This window comes from Corvus brachyrhynchos, unplaced genomic scaffold (assembly GCF_000691975.1).
Source record: "Corvus brachyrhynchos isolate BGI_N302 unplaced genomic scaffold, ASM69197v1 scaffold43, whole genome shotgun sequence".
In the NCBI taxonomy this organism is placed as follows: Eukaryota; Metazoa; Chordata; class Aves; order Passeriformes; family Corvidae; genus Corvus; species Corvus brachyrhynchos.
In genome coordinates, this window is record NW_008237353.1 from 5,422,023 (window position 1) to 5,445,330 (window position 23,308).

A 23,308-nucleotide genomic window follows, 5' to 3' on the forward strand; every position below is an offset into this window, starting at 1 on the left:
TTGAAACTGCTTCATGAATGAGCAAAATAAACATCTGTGAATTGTCCTATATCAGTCACTGCTTGTTCCCCTTTCTCTCCTGTTTTTACTCAATACTAATAATTTAATCAGGAAGGCAACCTATTTATAGGAAATGGAAGAGATATGTGTTTACACAGGGTCTAATTAAGTAAAACTAAACACCTAATTTTTTGGAAATTTTCTGCAACATTTGCAATTAAATGTGTTCTTTTGCTCAACATTTCTTTTTCATAAATCTGTTGTAAACACCTTCTCAAACTTGATTCATCTAAGACATGGAATGACAAGTCATGAATAGTACCACTACTACTACTAGTGTTGCTTTCATTCTCTTGATGGATGTGGCTGAATGTCTAAGCAATTTCAGAACCTACCTCAAATCCCCAAATTTTGAGTTTGTGAAAGCAACTGCTATGGAGAATTTGGATTCTTTTGATGTAAAAGAATAGAAGGAGCACAGAATAAAATAAAAGAGAAAAACTAGAAAATTTTGAAGTTTCAAAAATAGCTGGGGAGAAGATAAAAGGCAGTAAGTATTAAAGACAAAGAAGTTTATATTCTGTCCAAACTGTTCTACTCATTAGTGGTACCTCTTAAAAAAACATTTAAAGGAAGAGTTTCTGATACCTACTTTCTTTTTACACCACCAGAGTTATAGCAGAACTGCTAATAATGGATATGAGTCTTCAAAATTAACCTAGTCAGAGTGGAAAATATCTTAGTTCATTATTAAAGTCTCAAGAGACAAAGAGGAGATTTACTAAAATTATGCTCAGTAGAATAGCAAAAGCATTTCACAAACAGTAGGAGACTTTAAAACTAATTCTCATTCAAAGAGCAATAGTGGGGGTTTGCAGTATGTTTAGCCAATCAGAATAGTCCTAATACTGCAATAAAAATAAATGTAGTTGACCATAATTCCCTGCAATAGCAAGAGTCTATGGGTGTGATAATAAAAGAGTCCTACCAAAGTGTAAGTACATAAGAAATAATAAACTCCAAAATCAATACTGTAGTTTAAATCTTTATCAGAATTAATATTGCAAAGAATCTCCAAGTCTTTAATAGAATAAGAACCAAGACAGCAGTATTTCCATGTCTGAAAAGTCATGGTCTGATTTGGGATTTTAATTTCTTCAGCTTCACTGCCAATCAAAAACTTATACAGCTTTCAAAAATTATTTAGAAGTGAAATGAAGAGGCAACATGACCAGCACATATTTTACTTCTAGATCCAAGGCCATCCACAACTGTCAAAAACAACTTAGAAGGAACAAATGTGGATAATATATGGAATGGAGTGGTCACACCAGTAGCTGGTAACTGTGCCAACTCAAACATTAGTTTGTTCCCATGGGCTGACCAGCCAACTCAAACTGAAAGTACCCCTCGAACACAGGTTAAGAGATGATTCATGCAGGGGAGAGTTAGAAGAGATTTAGATATATGCAGAAAGTCAAATCACTGACTCAGACGTGCCTCTGTGTCTGCGACCTGAGGTGCAGCCCAAGTAATCTGAACAAGAAGTAGTTTCAGTTTAAGAGCAGAGCCTAACAAAGACAGAAGACTAGTGTCTGGCAACTTAGGAGCAGAAACCAAGTGCATTGGGACTTGTCTCTTCCTCCAACCACTGCAGGCAAGTGAATGTCAGCAGAGTGCGCAGCAGTTGCCTGCAGCTCTTGCATTCAACTCTATTGTGCTGAAATCTCAAACAGGATCTTTGCCACCGGCATAAACATTTTAGAGAAGCTTCAGGGAATATACTTCAGTGCTTACATCTCTGCTAGTTCTTGTCTTGCAACACAGGAAAGATCCCTCAGAAACAAACACAGGCTGTGACTTGTAGCAAAGACTAGGATTTCTGCTGTGAACAGATGAGGTTTGGGAAGGAGGGGAAGAAAGTCAAGGTTTGAGAAATTACAGAAAGGTCAGATGCTTACCTTACACATGGAGTTCTTTCAAAACAAACCACATGGCACTCTTAAACATATAAATAACCATGTTGCCTCAGCATTCATAGTCTCATATCCGAAGTTCCCACGGAGTAGCAGAAGTCAGTTGTACAGAGAAGGGTGTGACAACAAGGCCCAACTCAGTGTTAAAAAAGAGCTACTTCTCTTTGGCTATCTTGGTGCTTACCAGTGGTGATCACATTAAATGGCAGATGACAGCAAAAGGGCACTCCAGGCAAATCCTGTTTCATCGCTTCGTGGCCTGTGTGAGATACTGCTTCCCAAGAAAGCATTCCCTAAAGAATCAGTGCTCCTCCTCCTAATCAAACCCAGTAAACTTTGAGGCACTGCACGATGCCTCATGAAACCTTTGCAGAAGATACAGGTTCCCACAAGTGCAAACAATTAGAAAGGATCAAAGTAACAAACAAACATCCAATACTCATAACTAAGAAGATAGCAAAGGAAAAATACTGCAGTAATGATCTGTATTTTTCCCCACAAGGTGAGGTAGTCTTTGATTTAAAAATACTGTGACGTGCAGCTTTATACAGAGACACCGTTCCAACTCCAGCACATTTCTTAGACATGCTTTGCCAAGAGGACAACAGATTACAAACACGCGAGCACATGTTTAGTAGGGAGTGTGATGTTCTGAAAAGATAGTCAGCCTTGTTACTTTTGCGTCTCTTGTAAAGAATGTACGTAACTGTGGTAGGATTGCTGAGAGTTGTGAGTTATATGGGGCTATATATAAACCTAATACAAGTTGTGCTCTCACAATTTGAATTAAGTAGAGCAGAGTGCACAATGTGGCTAATTGCATTTATTCTTCCCTTTATGCTCACATACAATTTCATTTTATCTTAAGAGCTGTGTTGGAAAAATGAAGAGACTATGCTAGTTTGTATTTTGTTGGCATGTATTTTATGAACTGCATTCTCAGACTACATATTACTGCTGTCAAGAACCACAAAACCTTAGAGAGAAGCTGCACAGATTTTTTTCCTTATTTTATGCTATTGTGGCACTGTCACAAAAAGTATTAAAATGGACAAACATTGCTTCTCCATTTAAGGCTTTGTACAATTGTTGCACAGTGAATGATACCAAATAAAATCCTTCTTCCCCCCTTTAATTCTGGCAGATATAACAGATTGAGACATTGCTAGACAACTACTAGACTGAAGTAATTAAACAGTGTAATGTGCAAACAGCATTTTAGAGTCAGCAATTAGATCACTCAAATTAGATGTTTTATTTGCCCAAACATGTCTGTAAATCTCATCTAACAAAAGGCTTCATTTACAAACAATACAGCACCAGACTTTCAAAGCACAGTGCTAGAGCACTGCAGACCACTGCCTGTAGTCAGTGCCCAAAGAGATCCATCACACTGAGACATGTAAACACCCCAGAGGCAGCCCAGCTCTGCATTTACAGTGGGCTGTAATGGTGTGTACAGGCTGTACCTTTGACTGGATGACTACAGAGTTCTGAGGGAGGAAAAGAGAACCCTCAGGAGTACAGGATGATCTGATCAAATATGTTTATTCATCTTTTGAAAGTTGTTTGAATTTTGAATTAGTCTAGTGTTTCTGAAACATTCCAATTCATGGCCTTGAAAACTGAAGAGGTCGAGCCCAGTCAGAGGCAACACAAAAAAAAAGCACTGTCCACAATGTGTTTTCTTAATCTTGTGGTTGTTGTTGTGATATATTTGAGAGAATAGCATCATAATAAAAATAACATTCCAGTGCACGCTCAGCTTCAGACCTCCTGCACTGTACTAAAAAGAGGAAAACTGATATTCTCATGAGTCCTCTCTGTAGTCCAGGTCCACTTATTATCTAAAAAGTGCTGGAAGTCACTGAGTAACACACAAACCTTATAAAAACTGCCACATGACAGACTGTAACATCCATTATTTAACACTGAAAAATCCACACAATTAAATTTCTATGCAGCAGCACAGGAGATGTCTTTTATACACACACCCACTAATAAGATCAAGTGCTATGACATCCTTTCCCATAACTAGCACAGTCCCAGGTTATTGTAATAGTACAGTTTATTCAGTGTTCCTATCAAATTACTCTTGTATCTCCCGGTGGCTGGAAAATGGGAGGTAGATTCCCTTTCCTCGAGGAAAAGAAACTCACTCACGGAAATCATCAGAGAATTCACAAATGACCAACAGAAAGGAGAAGCTAAACTGAAGGGAATGGCAGCACAACCAAAGGAGAGATCAAGGACCCATCCAGCTCCCAGGAGTGGCCCAGAGTCCTGGGGCCACAGCAGGACCTGTAGACCCTCTGAGGTGCTCATTGCTAAAGGGAGCTGCTGCTCTTTCTGTGACAGACAGATCTCCCAGTTACTCTGGCACAAAGCACAGCTGACCTTCACTGGTGTTTACCTCTCCTGCTGCAGCACATTTGCTCTTGAGAGACACTGAAAATGGCCTGACGGTGAGTACATCTGGCCTCTCCAGAACGAGAACCTAGAAAAGAAAACTCTGAAAAATGTAACACATGTTCCCAGTCACCACGTTCTCCAGGCTGGTGCAAAAATGTCAATATAATCTCAGCTATATGGGCAGTCAGACTACAGACCGAGCATTGTATTGCAGCCCTTGATCTCTGGACTTTTCCATCTCACTCCATGAGCCCAGCATCAAGTTAGCACTTAGCATTTCAGCAATACAAAAGCTCAGCAAAATATAAATAACTTTCCCCCTTTTTTTTTTTATACATGTGCTCTTTGTTTACTTTTGCTATCGTGAATGTCATTAGAGTGAGGGGGGGAGGTGAGAAAAAAAGAGATTGAAGGCATTATTGCATATTATTATCACTTACTATATTACCTTGCCACTGATGCTTCCATTTCAGACTTAAGTAAAGAAAACCAAAACTATTAGAAACAGCTGATAAAAACAAACCAAAGCAACTGGAGTGTGATGAAAGCAAAGAAGGATTATTAATGTGTTGCAGGTACAGGAGAGAGATGCAATTATAAGATTCAAGGGAAATAAGGCAGACAAAAACATCTGCAGTGAAAGTCTAATCCTTTGAAATGAATTCATTTACTAAATACTCCTATCTTTTGAAGTTTAAGATTCACAGCAAATATCACTGCTTGTCAAAAAAGCTTTGACAGAACACACTTTGAAATACTCATCATCCAACTCCAAGGATAAAGTATGGATTAGAAAGAATGTGTTTTCTTTTTACTTTTTTTTTAAGGTAGCTATATGCATTAAGTGCATTATTATCCTTTTAAGGGCACATTTTGAGGGAATTAAAAAGAGTTGTGAGGTTATTCTGTTTCTTTCTTTTTTTTCTTTCTGTTTACAAAAGAGTTCTATGCCCTTGACCACTAAACTGCACTGAGTGTTCACGCTGTATAAAACATGTACATTGGATCTCCTTCTAAATCAGACACAGATCAAATAGCCCTGCAAGTGAATGAGAAAAATCAACAATATCTCAAAAAACATACTGACATGCAAAAATTAGCAAGTATGCCAAAAGATGAAGGTAAGGAGGGCAGATCATCCAGGACCTGACTATAGACTCCTGACATGTGGAATCCCCATCACTGGGGAGCTTTATGAACTGGTTAGTGAGGGATGGGCTAGACGTGTGTCTGAAATACATCCAGTCTGGCTTCTCTGTGATTAATATCTCTTGTTTGCATTACAGCAGACTGAGCCAGGAATAAGGACGCCCTCCCCTAGCCACTGCACACACGAACCTTTATTCCAACAAGTTTAGAAAGGCTGGAGACCACTCATTATGTTCCTATAATTTATTTTAAATGCTAAGGTGCCACGAGCCTCTGCAGTAAGGCTTGATCACCATTCAGCATGCTCCATATCTGATAAAGCAGGACCTGCCCAATTTAACCTAAATGCCATGAAAGTGGAGGGCAGCAAGCAGGAGATGGGGCACTGCATACTCAGGCTGAGACATTCACAGGAGGATCAGTGAGCCCCAGTTGCCATGGGATGTGGGGACAACAGCCCCTCGGCCTCACTTAAAGCCTAGTAAGCTTCTGTAAGGTGCTAGCACCTCCTGACCATGAATTCAAGAGCTGGTTTACAGCAACAGCACACCCCCACAAGTATGCCTCAGCAGAGCTAGTCCCTGCATGGAAAAAAAGATTCACCTATGTGCTGTACAGTCCTCTGAATCAAGCATCATGCCTCAAACTTCATGCATGTTTTAATCTGTTTCATAGAGGCAGCAAGAATGAAGTCTGAATTTATGCCCTTGCCTCTCCAAAACAGACCCCACAACTCTTTCAGACAGGGAGTCATTTGGGATAATGTTCCTCTTAAAATCACAGAGAGCTCAAGAGAGTAAAAGGATATTTTCACAAAGCAAGCTTCAGAAACTACACTGAATAAATACTGCAACATTGATATTTGCAAGTGATCCTATATAGATGACAAAACCAATGCATACCAAACCCCTGTCCAAGCTGCTGTTCAAGGGGCAAAGGCACTGCACACAAGTACTCCTATGATGCTGTGTACAGCTCTCTAAAATCCAGCTCACAGGCGTGCACACCCCACCTCCCAGATATCCTACTCCCTTAAAACAGGCTGGATCAAATCAAAGGAGCCTGTCATCAAGGAAGCAAGGAGCTGCAAAGACTTCCTGTCAGACGGTAAGGAGGACAAGATGGTGACAAGTGTACCATCTGGCAATTTACTTCTCTTCCCAGGCTTCAGCACACAGCCCAGATTGAAAAGCTTGCAGGAAATCCTTCCTACACCCATTACCTCTCAGCTTCTGTGTTACTCTCCTCAACATGAACACGGCAACGTGTTGCTTTCTCAAGGTACAGAGACCACAGAACGACCCACAGGAGATGATATCACTGTAGCACACACAGAATTGCCTGTCCCCTTTTGGTTTAACTGTGCCATGCTGTGGCATTCCAGGCTCCAGAGCCTGAGGCAGGCAGGTGGTGCTCTTGGAGGCTGCACAAAAAGCAAATCACCAAGAGTTTCATCCCACTGGACTGACACTTTTCAAAATCTGCTTTGTTCTGCATACAATCACTTCAGGAATCAGGGGAGCTGTCGGTCTAGGTAAGGCACACACCTCAATATAAGTAAAAGGAGAGAGAACCAGGCTCCATTCATGAACTGGACACAAGGGCTACAAACACTACACCTCAGCTTTAAGATGAAGCCACAATCTGTAAACAGTTTAAATCAAGCTTTGAAGATTCAGCTTGGCAGAATCCACACCTAGAATCCTAGAGATTTCAAGTGTCTAAGTGCCATCTACTTAAAAACTTCACTCGTATTAGAAAGCCAAGGAAATTGTATGTGTTTGTGACAGAAATAGATACATATAGTAGCATATAAAAATATATACTACAAGTCAAGTTAAAGGAGAAGTTTCTGGTATAAGACACGTTAGGTTTGTTTAAGAAATGGTTTAAAATATAGTAATGAGTAAAGAATCCAGCAATCAAAACCAGACTAGTTAATGTATAGTATATGATAACTCTCAAAAGATCTTTATTCTGCAAAATTTTCTAAGCATTTTACATTTTTTAAAAAGTTTCAGTGGCCAAAAAGAGTTGATACTAACCAGCTGCATTATTCAGGTGTGTTATACAGAGGGAGAGCTTACAGTTTCAGCAGAGCCCAAACATACAAAAAAAATTTGCAGTGAAGTTTCCCCGTTGCCCTGCCTTTGTCACACATAATTAACTGTCCCTTTAACTAAGGCATCATTGCACGGATATCATCTTCTCTTTTAAAATACTGTGAGAGAGAGGAGGAGTACCAACATTCTGACAAATTTTGAAGTATTACACAATGGTGCAAATCGTATAGGACTTGGACGATGCACACATCAAAATATGAAGCCCAGTTCTATTTTGCTAGTTGCATCAGATTAAATACAGAGACTTGTTAGATTTCAGTGGAGTTTTTTCTGCTGTAAACATGAAAAAAACTAGAAGAGAGATAGTCCTGGGATAAGAATATGTATTAAAACCAACATAATTTCAAGGAAAAGTGGTTAGTGATAGCACTTAGAAAACCCAGCTGATTGCTTAACAAACAATTATATTTACAGAATAATAAATGCATTCAACCAGCTACCACATAATGGCACATTCTGACGGGCTTTAAGCTGTGTCTTTATAAAAAACTTCATTAGGCTACTACGATCCTTTCATATTATCTTCAACTGGAAGCGCAGCAATAAATCAGCTGATTGTTCATGATCCTGCTCTGATCCCTGACAACTGAAAATCTCATATATAGTTTAATCTAAAAAAAAAAAAAGTAAGTACTGAATCAAATACAAGCTTTTTCAGCTATGGAATTATCTCAGAGAATTAAGCTGGTTTGGAATAAGGCCGCTCTTTTAGCAAATTAGTAAAGAACATAGAATAAATTCAAACTACAGGTCAATCTGAATTCACCTGACTGTATAGAAAACACATTGCACTATTTACAACCCAGTTCAAATAAATCAGCATAAGGGAGACATTTACTTCAGTCTAACAATATTATATGCTAATCTTAATACAGTAGATTTCTGACAGATTTCAGTAAATTTTTGTTTAACTTAAAAGAGACACAAACTTCCTGCTCACTTCCATAGAGCTTCCCTTGTATTTTGCTCTCAGAATTATCTTAGATAAATAGAGGTACATTTATCCATAGAGTCTTTTGCAGACTGTACACGTAGACTAAGTGTACTCTGTGCCAGGTACTTATTGCCTCCAGTACAGAAGCCCCATGTCTATATTAGATCTACCTTAGTGCAGCACTGTTGTCCAACTATGTCCCTCTAGTTCTTAGCACAGTGTCAATAACATTTAGATTTGTTTTCTTTCATTAATTCTTTCATTTCCACTCTCTGCAGCTTTCCCAGGGTCACTGAAATGGAAAGGCATTCTTCTGCCTTTTGACTTCTCTACCAAACCACATGGGGAGCACTAAACCTATGGGCACCTTCTCTCATGTTCATCAAGTTGGACTGACCATGAGTTCTTTTCTGTGCTTTTGCTTTCTTTGTTTTTTAGAACCCCCAGACCATCCTTAGCAGCATTAAGAGGTGGTATACTCCCTTACGCTATTAATATGTTTGATTTTTGAACAGTCAGGTGAATTATCTTCCCCACAAAAGTATTGGTAGACCTTTCCGGTTTAGAGTTTATCTTGCTTTATTGGTTCATTGAAGTATTATCCCTATTCATCTCTCTACCTCTCACTGTACATGGCTTAGATGTAGAAAGGAGGGGTTTTCTTACCCTCATTTAAAAAAGCCTTTGAGTAATCTCTTTTTTGTTTGTTTGTTCAGCCTACTTCTCTGCATGTAGCAACTAGATTTCCTGCTTTTGCTTCATTGTTCTTTACAATTCCCTGACTCCTCTTTTCAGCTTGCTGTCATATACTATTTGATTTTCAATCTTCAGATACTCCTTTTCTGCAATACCATTCCCCATCCCAGATGGCCAAAAAATATGTTCATTTGCAATAACTTTGTTGCTTTATTTTTCTTTTTGTTACCTTCACAAACTTTCTAGCACTGTTTTCTTCCTTCAGGATGCAACACGACCAGAAATACTATTGTTACCTAACTTCCAAGGTCTTCTTAAGATTTCCTTCTACACAAAGATCATGAATCTTCTAAGTCAACCAAAATACAGTCATTTACCTTTTCTGGGTTCTTGTTTACAGAGTGTGTCATGATCAGATTTTCCCATCCTCCTCCCCCTCTACAGAGGTTTCATCTTTTCCTCTCCTCTTTGTCATTCATAAGTCAAATATTAGTTTAAGATACGGCTCGAGAGGGTCTGCAGGAACCACCAGGAACTGCTCACAGTATGCAAGAGAGATTCTGGACGACATTTGGGAAGGTGACTGTGGTATAGCTTTTGCTGTAACACAGACAGCCAACTAGTAATTCTAAGTGTTAAAAGGGGTCATGGCACGTAGGAGCAATGGACATCTGATCTCCAGTCACAGAACATATCAACTGCAAACAGGGGATTTTGACATGGTGGAGGGGAATAAATCTAAACACAGGAAGCATATCTTCATTTACTGGATGGAATCCCACAGTATTTCAGTAAATAATTGCTGTACATGTTAACATGAAAACTTCAACCAGATAAAATTTTTTTAAAAGTGCCTAAAAGGCAGGCCTGGATGAGAAAAGCTAAATGCTTCAATAACAAATGTGCATAAACCCAAGGGGGACACATATAAATTAGCCTAAAAGGGGCCTCCGAGATGTTGTCCTGTAGGAGATGAAGGATCTGTACTAAATTAAGAGGCAGCACCTCATCTTGCTCACTTCAGGTCTTGCCACAAAGCACTGTTGCAAATACCAGACGTAGCCATTTGTAGCTTCTCTTATTCCTTTGCTAATTGATAATTCTTTTGCACTTGCTCTACTCTAAGAGAACAGCTACCTGCAAAAACTGTTTATCAAGCACCTTTTACCCCTGGCACCACCTTGCAGCCAGAACCTTAGCCAGCCTGCAGTATCCCAGGCAGTTCCCAGCTGCATGGTGCAGGATGGCGTCTAACAGGGACTGTATGAAAGGACAGCAAGATGAGATAGCCCTGGCTGGTTGCAGAAGAGTTCCCTTGCCCCAATAAAAAATTACTTACTATGCCACTTTCAGGAAAAGAGGGCAAAATCTAAAGTAGCTTATCTATTAACATAGAGTAGCCTGCAAGAGCCAGCCACAACAAAGATGCTATTACCTCCTCATCTTTTTCTAAAATCAACGATTTTGGTCCCCCTAGTTGCCCTACAATGGTAGGAGATTAGGAAAACTAGGAGTATTGACTGGAAACAATTTCCTGACATTTCCTCCATTCAGATGAGCTATTCTTCCCTTCTGCTATCTGGTTAAATCAGAAAGCCTTATACCAAAAACACTCTGGCACATGGTGTGGGCCATTTTTGAAACCCCGTGCAATAGAAAAGATGAAGGGAACAGGACAAATAATGTAAAACAAACATTTCCATGAATCCAGCCTCTCATTTTGATTCTGATTTTTTGTTCCCTCTCCCACACCCCTTCACATGTATGAGTTTGCATTTGCATAAATGCTGAGAATAAGGGCCCATACAAATACTCATTCATATGCAAACAAGGGTATTCACTCTTGTTCCAGAAGTGTTTGCCCTCTGTTTACAAGGCTTCGGTAGCAAAATCACACAGCAGAAAAATATCATGAATTCCAGCTGGTCATTGATATCCCACCAATAATACTCACTAGCCCAGAGAAAATAAAACCAAGCAAACAAAACACACTGATGTTCACAGTGTCTTGATACAACTAGGTAGTGAGAATAAATGTATGAAAATCAGACTCTGCACACACCATGCTTATAAAAATACTGCATTTGCTGATAAGCTGGCTGTTTCATAAAGACAGAGTCACATCTACCACAGTGGAGAATGCCTGAACACCTAGCTCTGCTTTCTGCTGCCACACAGGCAGGCAGATTTCGGCTTCAGGGTTTTGTCACTTGTTTCATTCTGATGCACAAGAGCCCAGAAAGAAAGGAGAAACTCCCTAAGAAATGATTGGGATGCTCACTTGGGAATGGAAGCAGCAGCATTCAAGTCACTGGCACCAATGTCTATAAAAAAAAGTTTTCAAACTTGTATTTTTATGCTCTTGATAAATTAGCCCGCTGATCTCTTCTATGGCTCACAGCTGTCTGTCACAGACAGCTACTGAAAATGTTAAACTTCTTCCCTCCTACTCTCTCTCTGGCCAGAAGTGAATTGAGTGCACTTGTCCTAGACCCACAGTTTTTAGGCTCTAGCTCCTCTTCCAAACAGGTCTCCTGGCTTTCTGATGTGTGCTGAGCATTGCTCTTTATTTCTGAAATGAGTACTTACAAACACGGGGTTATGTGATACACAGGGGCCTCATCCCTCCTTCCTCTCTTGCTGAGATCTCCCACCCTGTGATTTATTGGTTTTGGGATGTATCAGCCCTTTCTGACAGCAGTTTTGGGTGGAAAAAAAAAAAAATTGTCTTACCATCCACATTCTTCGAGAGAAAAAGACCAGATCTGAAGTATGAGATATTCTACCTCCCCTCAGCAAAATGAGAAGCTTTAAATACAAAATGTTAGTTGTTACGGATCTTGGTCATAAACTGTGAAGGCAAAGCATCATTCTGGGGCTTTTTCTCAGTTTAGTCTTTGCTAGTAATAATTCTACCAGTGATTTCAGATGTGCCCTTCCTGCTTTCACTTTCATCCTTGAGAAATGTTCTGGGAAAAGTCATTTTATTAGATAACAGGCAGAACCATCTTAAATAAACTCATTTTCAAAGAAAAAAAGAAATGCTGGATCATATCTTGGCATCATTTATGACAGTGCAAACATATTGATGCAGATTTTATTACCAAAATTTATATTTTGCATCTGTTGTCTACCATAAAAGGGGAAAAAAAAGAAAAAAGAAAACAAAACAAAAGAAAATCACAATATGATCAAAATTACAGCTAAGTTTTTAAAAATCTCCTTACAAGAAAGACTCCATTTAGGAACCAGGAGTCCACACCTGAGGTGGTGACCAGGCTGCACCTGAACCTCCCAGGAGCTCTGGCAGCCAAGAGCCTGCTCCTCTCCACTGGTGTCAGAGTGCCAGGAGAAGTTCCCAATGAGTCTGAAAATGGACCAGGAAACGATTGCAATTTACAACAAAAATGATAGGACACAGATTCTCACAGGGACAAACCAATGGTCAATCTAACCAAGAAGGGGAAATTGAAGTTATGAGCATTCAAAACATGGTTGCAAAGGAAAACCGTTTTGGTAATGCATCTCAAAATGTACTGAGTTTATTTCATAAAGTTGAATGAGTTCTTTTGATCAAATCAGCAGCTTTAGACTTTAAAAAATTAACTATTTTTTACTTTCCCCGCAAGACTTTCTGTTTACTGGGATCATATTTGGTTAAGGTACACCATTCACTCCCAGGGTTTTTTTCTCATTTTCAACAGATTTGCAAGGGGCTACAGCAATGAGCAGGAAACACACAAGTCTTCTATTCTGATATGTATTTTGAGAGAGACTTATTTTTCATTCTCTTTATTTATAGTTTGTATTTGTATGGAGTATAAGCTGTGTGAGGAAAGAAATTGATTTACAAAACAGACTACATGCAGCACATACAAACTGACTCCTCTTACCAAATAGGAAAGAGTTTCTCAATGCAACAGCTTGGTGCAGAAGAGCATGCTGAGCTGAAAAGCAAATAAAGCTATCTGATTAATTGATTCTGACCTCATAAATATTATACTTTGGGGGCTCTAATGGAACTTCCTGAGGGTAAATTGCATGGTTCACCTCATTCATTTATATCTCTGGCTGACAGATGTACATTATGAAATGTCACTGAATATGCTGGCAATAAATGAGGTATAACATTAGCATCTTGGTTCTGCTTTCCTGAAGGAACACTTTTGTTAAATGAATCCCACATCAGTAAAAAATATTATTCTCTACTATGTACACTTCTTTCTATTTTAATCAGTCTCACAGAAATATATATCGGCCTTCCAAAAAACACAGAGCCCCAGTAAATTAACAAAACAAGCTGCTCTTTTGTTGTGCATGTTTCCATTGTGAAGCTATATTGTTGGAGAATATTAGGCTGTGACAAGCATTTGATAGTGTAGTAGTTGCACTAATGTTATGGTTATTATCTTTACTACGGCGCAGTGAAACACAGTTAATTAAAATACAGTGAAGAAATTGCTCCCTTCCCCTGCCCACACATAAATGAGATGATAAATTTGTTGTTGTAGTCAGCATATAGGGTCCCTTGACCTCTCTGCATGTATTTAGGCATTATTCTATTTTATTTTTTTTTTTAATTTCATTGCCATTTGAGACTGATAAAACTACATGCATGTATTTAGGCATTATGCTATTTTATTTTTTTTTTTATTTCATTGCCATTTGAGACTGATAAAACTACATAGAGGTCTTGGGAATAACGGCAAATAACCATGACATGTGCAGCTTAATGAAATTATATACTGTGGTGCATTGCAATAAAATTTGTAAGAATATGTGCCACACTACTGTAAGGCGTGCAAATTCCAATAAACCATTAATCCTTGCCAGGAGCAGGCCCTGACTGCAAAGGTAACTTTGCCAAGGGATGGGGTGAGGGGAAACAGAGGAGGAGGGAGGGAGGCTGAGGGAAGGAGAACAGAGCTACTGGCAAATGTGGTAGTTAGAGGAAATGAACCATCCCTTTGGGATTAAACCTACTTCCAACTATCCCCTTTCCTCCCACTGTTAAGGCATAATTGTTATAAAGGACAGCACTGGAAAAACATGTAATTTGTCTCTCACTTGTCGCCGACAGCTAATGCAGGCTTAGGAGCCCAAGTGAGGCTGAAAGATATTTCATCTTTCAGTGTAACCTCCAGGACAGCTTCTGAAGAGCTGCATGGTGGCTGCCTGCTGCATGTCTGCACAGAGAGCAGTACAGGGGCAGCCCCCACCTGCACCTGCTTCCCAGACACTGGCCACAGACATGTTCTCCTCTAACAAATCTTTCTCCGCAAGCTCCAAACCCCTCTCCAGTTTTTCAGAAGGGGAGTGAAGGAGAAAAGCCAGTAGGGTTGGGAAAATGGCCATTACAGGAATTTTCTGCAAACAGAGATTGAAAATAAGTGACTGAATTTGTGCCTTCTCTGCTGCTACATCTGTGCATTTATTGATTTACTCTCAGGCACAGACTACAGCTGGACTGTAAAGGGGCTACACAAGACACCTCTGTCTTTGCTTAAGACCACAGAGGTCAGCTGTCACTTTGGTACTTACACTTTTTTGACTGAGTTTATGCTTTCGAAAAGGCTAGAAAAACATGTTAGATGCAAAGAGCACCATCTAGCACTAAGACCAGGAGTGGAGATATGTTAAAGATCAGTAAATAGGATTTCTACCCCAGAAAACCTGTCGAAGGTGTATATGCTTAGATGTAGACAATTAAATATTCATATGTAAAAAACAGAAAGACAAGTAGGAAGTATAATTATGGTTATATTGGATTTCTTTCCTGTTTACATTTCTCTAACATTTAAGAATACTTGTCTCTTCTGCTTCTATCTTGCACACAACTGAGAAAAACAAAACACAGAGAAAACAAAAATAAAGCAAAAACAAGTCCCTTACCAGTTTCTGCCTAAATACCAGCACACACACATACCTTGACTGATAATTAATTTGGGTAAAACAAGGGAACTACCCCACATTGCCTCGTAACAGGGGAAATTATCCCATGCATGATTTCCTGGCTGATAAACCAGGGTCCAAATGACACAGTATCCAGTGCCATAAACCTAAACTTGCCAAAGGCATTACACAGGTCAGGTCTGAGGCTGCTCAGCGCCTTCCACTCACAAGGGGCACAGACAGTGTTGCCCTGCTCCAAAGTGTTGTAAACCATCAGGCTGTGAATATGACGCCAAGCTGGACAATTATAATCCAACCCAGCAGGGAGCACTCAGGTGAACCAAGTACATGCCACTAACCCTGCCTAAGTCATGGGGTAGAAAGCAAATCTCTAATAGCAGATGAGTCTGCTTCAAAAATATTAACCATATCACACTTGTACCTAATGTACAGTGTCTAGACAGTATTGACTGTGTGTACAGACCATCCTCCCAGGGATAGCTCTCTCTTAGACCTGAAACTGTGCTGCTATAATTAAAGCCTACAGTTTTTGGAAGTCACTTGGTTTTCCACTTAGAGTTTTCCTGAGCGGCCTTGCAAGCGAGGCAGCTACGTGCACCTCCCTAACATAACAGGTGGAAGACGAGGAGAGGGGGGGGCCATCTTCAACCAACTGTGAGCAAATTTACCTGTTTTATAAGGCATTGGTGGCTGACAGAAATAATGTTCTATTTATCTACACAGAGCATAATTTCTTTTTCTTTTAAAATGTCCAGTATACCAGTTTATAATTTTGATCCCTAGACATCAACCTTGAAGACAGGAACATATCAGTACTTTTTATTTTCTCCCTGCAGACTAGGTTTGCACTACACAGACAAACAGATGTTTTTAACTCCACAGCTTTACTTTTCTTACTAATTTGGTGTTTTGTTTTCACCAGAAACCACACTTCTATATATGGCACAGCCAAAACATCATTAATTTTGCCTCTAGCAGCCCACCCTGCTCTGAGGGTGTAACAGCCAAGGACCCATTAAGCTGCCTCAATGCCCCAGATTTGTCAGCTTCTCTGTGCTTCCCTCAGAAATCATCTGGCTGGTCTCTCAGAAAGCAAGTTAAGCCCTGCAACAGTCGGTGCACATCTGGCACAGGAACAGCCTTGCACATGGCATTTGTTTGGCCAGCAGTGCTTTAGGAGGTGAGGGCCACCAACTGTGTCACGCAGCTCTCAGTATTGTTGTTGGGCAGCACAGCAGACACATCATTCAAAGGCTTCCCTATTCTCAAGGGACATTTCTATCAAAAATTAAAAAAAAAAAATTCCCAGGCTGTTCTTTACTTCTAAAAGACCTGAAATGAATTGCAGTCTCTTCCTTTTAGAGCATATTTTTATGTTACCCATTCCTCCTTTCATCCTAAGGATCAAGTAGGAGGGTATTTGCAGCATGGTCTCTCTCTCTCTGATCTTTGTGATTCTAGAGCTGCCCAGACAAGACCAGAGCAGAATAACATCTGTCCAGATCAACATTAATATCTTTGGAGAGAAGGCCAAGGAGAGCAGAAAAGAAATGAGACAAAACACATGCCAGAGGATGAGAAGGAGTAAACAAAAGGATCTTGAGAATCTAAACTGACAGTCTTGAATGCTCAGCAATAGTGCTAGCAGTGCTCCCCCCACAAGACACAAAGTAGAATAACCTGGAAACCAGTAATATGTGCAGAGCTTTGTTTAAAATTAGGGTAGGTATCCATGATGAAGCCACATGATGAAGACATGATGAAGCCTTTCTGAGATGGCAAAGGAGCAAGCATTTGGCAGACAGCAGTCAGTAGTGTACACTTAAAATACCAGAGATTGGCTATGCAAAGCTAACTTCCAGGAAGACAGAAAAATTAATAAAAATAAAATTAAATTTTTTGCATGGAAGGACAATTTATTTCCCCTCTCTGACCTTCAAATACCCCTTGAAGAAGTAAACAGTGCCATTCCTCTAAACCACTAACCTTTCCCAAATGAAACCACATTGTCTAGCATTAAATTTTTTCAAGCATAGGCCATGGTGAGGGGTGGGGGAAGCTAAGATAAAAGCAAAACAACAAGCTTTAAAACAGTGTAAGAGCTTTTTCTGCAATACTGAAACAGATCATGAGCTCTAGCTCTCCAAAGAGAAGCAAGTGAATTCTGCTCAAGCATCTACGAGCAAGTTAGCTTGGGTTTAAGCTAGAAAAGATCACATATTCTGAAATACTTACTCCTGATTAGGCACAGCCATTTCCACCTCGTGTCATGGCCAGCAGAATGGATCTGACTCTTGCCTTTTCTCCCCTCTGGACTAGACCAAATGTCATCTTCCTAACTACAAGAAGATACAGAGAAAAAAAGATTAAATACATACATACATGCATACATATATATATATATATATATATATGTATGAAACCTCTTAGGCATAAAACTTTGCTAACTTTTCATGAGGTGACTAATTTTCCCATTGCCTGGGTCAGCATATGTGATCCATTGTTTTTGAGTAACATAGATAGATAGATAGAGAGATAACAGATAGATAAATAGATAGATGGATACGTGTGTATGTGTGTATATATGTGTGTGTACACATATATATAACACTCACAACAGTGAGTTACATATATTTCTCTCCATAAATCTTCAGTGGAATATAATACCACAGAGCTTATGACAAGTTATTTTCCTGATCCTTTGTTAAGCTTACTAGCATGAGCTCTGTCCTAGTTTGTATGCTGCCTTCCAACTCATAACCTGATGGGGAGCTTACAGAAAGTCTAAACACAGCTGGGCAGAAGCTGGGTCAGTTTTGGAAGGCAAACCAGGAATCAACCACCAAGGAACTGCTGCCATGCACCACCTCCTGGGGACCCTAAGACAGGGGTTTGGTAACAGCTTTTGATATATCCAAGGGGATGCTGGAAGCAGGATATGTTGAAGATGTTTGTTCCCAAAGCACAGAGAAAGAAAGAAGAGAGCCATTACGCCCTCCATACATGCCAAGAGTGGGAGAGAAGGTGTCACATAATTTACAAGGTAAGCCCTTCAAGAGCTGATGGAAACGAACTGAGTTGCTTGTTTGAAGGTCATGTGTATAAGTGCCTGGGCAAACCACAAGACAAGCAAGTCCACTTGCTTTCTGAAGCGCAGGCCTAAACAGCCAAAAAAAGTATTGGCTCTAATAGTAAAGAAAGAGAATGGAGAAAACTCACAAACACTGCTCATCTTCTCAGAGACAGAAGCCAGCTTCCCACTTTAGAATAGAGCCCCGTAACTAGAAAAGCACCAAAGGGGGCGGGGAGGAGGAGAAGTCAGATCCTGCCTTTGAATTCCTCATTTCAATTTATGTATCCTATCTGCCAGAGAATTAAAAGAAGAGAGGCAAATGCTGGAGATTTGCATAAGTTACACTGAAGCAGAGATGCATGCTGGTCTTCAAAGTAGCAACCTTCAACGTGGCTTCTTCTTCCTTCCCTGCTCACTTTTTTTTTTTTTTTCCTTTAATCGTTTTTTCCCTTTAATGATCCTCTCCTCGCCCTCCTCTCTGAAGAGTTGCACGGAAAAATGCTGCCATCCAGCGGCATTCCCAGAAAGAATACCAGAGACTGGGAGTTGCAAGGGTCCGGAGAGGGAGACACCACACCCCCCACCCCCTTTTAATCATCCCAGAGCAGAGGGGCAGCAAAGGGGGTTCAGGAGATGGAGTTTTAAGGCTTGCTGGCACTCTTTCACTGGCAGACATGATCATCTCAAATCAAAAACATGATGACTCTAAGGATCCTGCAAAGCACACTGATTACTCATTACTGAATCCAGTTTGCTCACTGGCAAACGGAGTTTCTGTAACTGATGCACTTGAAAAGCCCTGATTTTATTTCCCTGAATGATCTAAACATAACTGTATAAAAATTGAATAAAAATTCAAATATCTAATTTTGTAAATGCAATTCGAAATTTAAAAAATCTCCGATTTTGAATGAAAAATATTTCCTTTTCTGTTATTTAGAATTATTTTCCTAGCGCCCAAAAATTACCAGTTTCTCAGACTGAAAGAAATGCAGTCTGCTAACATGTTATAGAAGACTGATTTTTTTTTTCCCCTAGGAATATTTAACATTATTCAGTAACTTACTCGAGGACAAATGTCCACAGTCTATGAATTATAGTTTGAAGTCATTCATCTAGGTTTTCATAATCCATTAAGGCTTTGGAGACCTTTCCATCACTTTGTTAAAAGCGTGAAAATATCTGTTCCATGTCATGGAACTGTGTGCTATGTGCATAAACACATAGTTACACAGCCGATGTTGCTGTCTCTGGAATGGGACGGCAGGAAGGGCTGGAGCAAAACCAATCCTTTTAAACAAGCACATACACTTGCAGAGAAGGTCAACAATGTTAAAATTTTTTAAAAAAAAAGAAAGGTGGTTGTTTATTTATCTTAGGGTAAGGGGATTTTCCGTACCACCATCACTTAAAAACACGTATGCGCAAGACTAATGCACCAAGCTGTTTATGAAAAATTAACATGTTTGTTAACCTGTTTTGGCTGTGCCTGTAGCAGTACGTGCCTAGTATAGCACATCCAGGTTGTGTCTGCAGCTTGAGTTTTTGCTGCCTTCTTGCTCCACAAATGTCCTCTACCAGAAGTTCTAAGCTTGGCATGAACTTGGCTCTGCTATTCAAGACAGAGTTTTAAACTTAAACATCTGATTCCAGAGATAGGCACAGCTCTCTCCCTGCCTTCTACCCCCAAAGGGTGAATTTGGAACGTTTCCCATGGCATTCCCAGAGGCTAGCACTCCCCAATGTCCAGCACCCAATATCCTGCCCCTGGGTTGTCTCCCATGGAACAGGTGACCCTCTTTTCTCTCCCTGCTTTGGGACACAGCAATCTAGAAGGAATAAAACCAGGGGATTTCATTTTGGTTGCAATAAATTATTTATACTCATTTTCCCCAGTTTGCAAAGTCTTCCCACATGTTTGACTTTTCAGTCACTTTACAGATTGAGTGCGTAACTGCCCACTGCACAGCCCCAGTCCTCAACCAATGAACAGCCTCACCAAAGGAAGCAAAATGCTGACTGGATCATCCACACAATTCTCCAGTGTGAGTGGATGGAGTCAGACTGGGGGCTGGCTGGGTTTCTGTCAGACTGTCAGCTATGGCGTAAAGCACCAAGTCTAGATTTCCAGGCCATGTCCAGATCCCACCTTTCGTGGGAAGAGCTAGGATGGAATTGAGCTGCCGGCTGTGGGATGAGCCTGCAGAATGCCATGACAGGACAAAGAAGCTCATCTCCACCTGACCTTGGTGGGGGGAGATGCCACAGGGCAGAGCCCTGCGGAGAGGAGCCTGCCAGAAGCTGCCGGGTGGGCAACGTGTGATCACCCCCATACAGGTACATTAAGAAAGTGTGTTACTGACATGGCAATGTGTGATAGGTCACTTAGTGAAAAACACCAGGCAAGGAAATACTGGGTCTTGAAGCAGTGTATAAAACCAGCTCGTTTCTCTGAATAAAAGTCTCGGATTCCCTGCCGGCCTGAGTCCGTGCCTTAGTCATTACGTCAACCTTTCATACCATACAGAAGTCCAAATGCTCCACTGGACCATAGAAAAGACATCTACCTCCACATGTACCCATGAAAGAAAGCTAAGATAGGAAACTACTTGCCTCAGTGTAAATATGCATCTTGGTTTCTGCTTCATGTACTTCATTCCCAGTATAAACCATTTTCAGTAATCCCATTAAATTAAACTGCAGGCCTGCATGTAAATTCAAGAAATTTTTTTATTACTGAAGCTTGAATTTTCCATTCATGCAAAGCCTATATAAATAGTTGCATTTTAAATCAAACAAATCATCAACCAAAAGGCTCAGCCTTAAAAGCAAGGTCAATATACCTACATTCAGGACCTACAGGGACATGCTCACAATATGTGGTAAAGGAATGTGTATTCCACACATGACAGATAATGGAAGGCAATGGGGTTACATCTACTGCTGACCACTCCCTATGCCTATTTGTTCAAATAGTCTCTCCACTATTTTCACCTCAAAAAATGTTTTCCATCCTTGCCAACAGTTGGGTCCCCTCGGCCAGGTATTTTGCAAAATCCTCTATCACTCCTGTTTACTGTGTGTCTACTCTTTGATTAGACATGACTTTACAGTTCCCAGGGTGTTGCTGTGGTATGTTTTAAAAGGATGAAGAATTATCAAAATATGAGAAGACTGTCCTTTGGGCCTATTCAAAGCCATTAAAATCCAGCAAAGTTCAAGAAAAGAGAGATTCATATTTCATGAGAGGCTTTTTGCCCCCTATTTTTTACACGGCCCTTTACCCATGCTAGCTGCGTGAGCCAGTTTCTGCTAATTTTGCAAGAGTCAAGAGACCCAGATTGTTAAAACATTCTGTTTACTGGCCTGCAAAAGGTCATCTCTTTCAATGGTTGTCATTAAGCCCATTACTGCACAATTTAATCATAGATGCTTAGAGAAAACACTCAAAGCAAAATATCACAATCAACATGTCTAAGTGCATTACATAATAGATCAGTAGAATGGAAGCTTCCAATTTCCCGTCAATGTGACTGAGTAAATTATTTTCTTGAGTAGACTAATTACTATGAAATATCTCAACCAAAACCTCTCCTAAACTCCATCTATCAGTCATTTACTACATGCATCCTTGTCAGAAGAAATATCCACTTATCTGCTCCATTTAGAATAATGAGACTAATGAGTTTATAATTGTTATTTACCAAAATCCTTTATAAAAGTAATGAAGGAAAAGTAACTGTTACATCAAGTAAGTAGAAAAATACACTCCCATGGGACAGCCTTTCTGTGGGAATTGCATTGCTAGCAGTGAAAATTTGTGGACAGAGTAAATCAATAGAAGCAGCATTTTACAGTCTAACTGATGGAGTAAGCAAGGTGTGGACTCCCACCTTCCCAGGATGCTTTTGTTGAGCTATGCAGAAACATGCAAAGTAAATCAAATAAATGAGTCTGTCAAAGCAGTTCTGCCACCACTAAGTCATACCCAACACCTAAGCAGGACTCCTGTTACATGTAGCACCAACAGTGCCCTTGCTTGCCTCTTGCTTTCAGTTCATAGCACTTCATCCTTCCAAGCACTGTGCAAACACTGATGATTTTTAAATAAATAAGAAAATAGAACTGGCATAGTAGAATGAAGTCCAAGTCTCGGGAATGTTTTGCCCAGGGCTGCAAGCAATAAATCAATGCACTACAAGATAATTACGTAGTCAAACTGAGGATTCAAAAAACACCTCACATCTATGGCAGTACCACAGAGGAAACACAGTGAATCCATCAACAGATGCCCTTATATTTAAGGGTGCTTCAATCTCAGATTCTTATTTCAAAACACGCATTAACTACAACCCCAAAAAATCCACTTCAACTGAAAGAAAAAGATTAAAAAGTCTTGAACCTGAAGTCCTAATGGACTATGGCAAACAGCATTATTGAGTTGGGAACGCATTCCTTCTCAAGATATCAGATATCAGAGTGGAGATGGTAGAGCATGTAACAAATAGAAATAAATCTGGAACTGGAGCTAAAGTGAGACTGGTAGAATACACCAATGATTTTTTATCATATACTGATCCAGTTTGTAGACTCTTTCCAAAGCATCCAGCATTCCTTTCTATTGAAAACAGATCATTTGGTCTCAGCCATACTAATGTTTTCTTGTTCTGAATCCCTTTTCCCTCACATTTATAAGCTCTTTGCAGATGACTAAAAAAGAAGAGATTTGAGATCCCACACTATAGGAATAAAAATATTTTAGAAGAGGCAAAACATGTAAGAACTATGATATTTCATTTTCCTTGTCCTTGTCTTTTGTACAGAGTTAGACAATTTCACTGCATGTTGATAAGGTTATACTACAGGATGAGAATATCTAAGGAATTATTCAAAAGAGATAGTACTCAATAAAAATTCCTGTATTTGAAAAGCTGCAACTAATACATCCCATGTGAGACATCAGCTCCACAGACTTGATAATTTTTGGCTCACCCTGAGTCAATGCCTGACTAGTCTGAACACTAAATGATGC

At 39.9% G+C, this 23,308-nt stretch overlaps 1 long non-coding RNA gene across 17 annotated transcripts in view; it reads right to left on the reverse strand.

The window, feature by feature from the left end:
• The window catches only part of LOC108445840, a 116,668-nt gene that overhangs the window by 40,967 nt on the left and 52,393 nt on the right, over positions 1-23,308 (reverse strand). For 13 of the 17 annotated variants that reach the window (XR_001860840.1, XR_001860846.1, XR_001860847.1 and 10 more), the window contains one exon: positions 17,439-17,542. The exons of 2 other annotated variants lie outside the window; for them this stretch is intronic. This is a non-coding gene — a long non-coding RNA (uncharacterized LOC108445840). Of the gene's footprint in view, positions 1-2,160; positions 2,447-12,517; positions 12,658-13,183; positions 13,238-17,438; positions 17,543-23,308 lie in introns of those variants that run through there. 2 more of the 17 variants (XR_001860838.1, XR_001860845.1) reach the window with 2 other exon arrangements.